The sequence below is a fragment of the Babylonia areolata genome, chromosome 29 (genome assembly GCF_041734735.1).
Source record: "Babylonia areolata isolate BAREFJ2019XMU chromosome 29, ASM4173473v1, whole genome shotgun sequence".
NCBI lineage: Eukaryota > Metazoa > Mollusca > Gastropoda > Neogastropoda > Buccinidae > Babylonia > Babylonia areolata.
In genome coordinates, this window is record NC_134904.1 from 35,604,148 (window position 1) to 35,606,647 (window position 2,500).

General features: G+C 47.1%; 1 protein-coding gene across 1 annotated transcript in view; it reads left to right on the forward strand.

Annotated features, from left to right (window-relative positions):
* The first annotated feature begins 242 nt into the window (after positions 1-242).
* The window catches only part of LOC143274834 (phosphoenolpyruvate phosphomutase-like), a 55,426-nt gene continuing 53,168 nt past the window's right edge, over positions 243-2,500 (forward strand). Inside the window, exons 1-2 of the mRNA XM_076578776.1 lie at positions 243-346; positions 2,365-2,500. The exon at positions 2,365-2,500 is cut by the window's right edge and continues 526 nt beyond it. The gene's annotated coding sequence lies outside the window, so the exon portion shown is untranslated. The remainder of the gene's footprint in view (positions 347-2,364) is intronic.

Genomic DNA, 2,500 nt, shown 5'->3' on the forward strand with positions numbered 1-2,500 from the left:
CGCACACACACACACACACACACACACACGTCCGCGCACGTACGCACGCAGGCCTTTGCCAATACTTCCCTTGACGACGACAAAAAACAAACACACAACAACACAACCGGCAGCATACTAAGCACACTCACACTCACACCCACACTCACACCACCCCACACCACACCACACCACACGAGGGCATGGCGAAATACCGCCGGTCTGCTCAGTCATATTAACATATAGCAGCGCCCACTGCTTGCAAGTTCTTTTTTCTGCCGTTTGATCCAAGAGAGGGACCATACCGCGCCTCCTCTTCTTTCTCACCACCACCAACTCTCTCTGCTACTACTGTTCCGTCTCACAAGTACGTGTAAGCATGTGAATTCTTCTCCCTGTCTTTTCCCTGTTTTTTCTCTGTTTTGGAGAAAGCAATGTTGTCTGTTATCTTGGAGAGGGGGGGTTGGGGTACTGTGTGGAAGCGTGCGGTTTGCGTTGGGCGGTTTATCTGATGTGGCAGAGCCTTGATTATCGATAATGTGATGTGTGTGAGTGACCCCGATTCTGCTCTCAGCTGCCGGTGTTGCACGCGGCCATGCCTTCTTGCCTTTCTTCAGTCGGCGTTGCCGGCAAGTGGGAAGGATTCGTTCTGCACTCGGTGTTTTATGTGAAGGGATTTCCACTGCAGTGATCAGTGGATTTTACCGACCGAGCCCAGTGAAATTAGGATTGTGTGCACTGACAACTAATGTGTTCATTAAAGCAACGACAACAACAACAGCAACAGCAACAGCAACAACCGGGAGTGGTTGTTCAGAAAATGCAGCGGCATTATCGATGAAGTGAAAAGAGTGCGGCCTTGGTTGCCAGTCACTCTTGGCGCTGGACGTGTTTGGCTTAAAAATAGACTAAGTTGGAGCCTGTCATTTTTGCTCCTTGTGTGTGAAGCGTGGTTTGTGTACGTGTTATATTAAACAAACAAAAGAATGGTTCCGTGTGTGTTTTAAACTACCGGTTTCGCCTGGTCGACAGCTGTTGGTTTTTCCTCTTTCCTCGTGAATGAGTCCTCTCTCTCTCCCTCTGTGTGTGTGTGTGTGTGTGTGTGTGTGTGTGTGTGTGTGTGTGTGTCCGCCTGTGTACATGCCTCTGTGTGTGTGTGTCTGTCCGCCTGTGTACATGCCTCTGTCATGTGTGTGTGTGTGTGTGTGTGTGTGTGTGTGTGTGTGTGTGTGTGTCTGCCTGTGTACATGCCTCTGTGTGTGTGTGTGTGTGTGTGTGTGTGTGTGTGTGTGTGTGCCTCAGTGTCTATGTCGCGAATTATTTTCTGTCTCCTCTCTCTCTCTCTGTCTCTCTATCTGTCTCTCCGGCTCTATCTGTCTCTGTCTGTGCCCTCTCTCTCCTTAACCTGAGGACAAAACTAGTCAGTGACGGAACCAAAGTCAGTATTATCAAAATCCACAGATGTCATCAGTTCAGGTTTGATTTAATAACCGCATCATCAAAAGAAATAACACAACTTTGATTTTAGGTTACATTCGTGCTTTTTTGGTTTCTGTTTTGTTTTGTTTGTTTGTTTGTTTTTTGTTGTTGTTGTTGGGGTTTTTTTTATACTTATTTTGTTAAGATTTGTTTACACTCTACACTAAAACTGTCACCATCGTTCGTTTAACGCCGATTACGCAATTCCCACGTGAGATACAGGAGCGGCTGTGGCCACATCTGAATAAAATATTTGCATTCGCCCTTTCTCATTTGCTCTCTCTCTCTCCATTTACCCTCTCTCCCTCCTCCCCCACAACTCTCTCTCTCTCTCTCTGTCTCATATTCCACCCCCACAACTACCCCTCTTCTCTCTCTCTCTCTCTCAATCTCTCTCTCTCCCACCCTCCATCAACCTCTCTCTCCCTCCTCCCCAACTAACTCTCTCTCTCTCTCAATCTCTGTCTCACTGCACCCTCCACAACTACCCCCCCCCCCTCCTCTCTCTCTCTTCCGCTCTCCATCCACCCCTCTCTCCCTCCTCCCCCACAACTAACTCTCTCTCTCTCAATCTCTGTCTCACTGCACCCTCCACCCCCACAACTACCCCCCCCCCCCTCTCTCAATCTGTCTCTCACCATCCAAACCCAAATCTCTCTCTCTCTCTCTCTTATTTTTGTGTGTGCAATTTGTTGGCTCTTGTTTATTGATATAACCTTTGTAACATTAGGTGCGTTAGTTTTTGTTTTGTTTTGTTTTACTTTTTCAAATGATTGGATAAAACGACACTGTAACTTCCCCTGTCACATGGGCTGTTAAGCTAATGACAGTAAAGAGTCAAAGTCTCTCTCTCTCTCTCTCTCTCTCTGTCTCTGCCTCACGCATTCGTATAATTTCTGCTTTCAGAGACAGAGAACAACAATTCCATTCAGTGAAGGGCGGCACTATATACTACTACTACTACCATTACTACTACTACTTCTACTACACCGAAGAGAAAAAAGCGACGAGAGACCTAGACAAGCGAAGCATTCCAGCGACA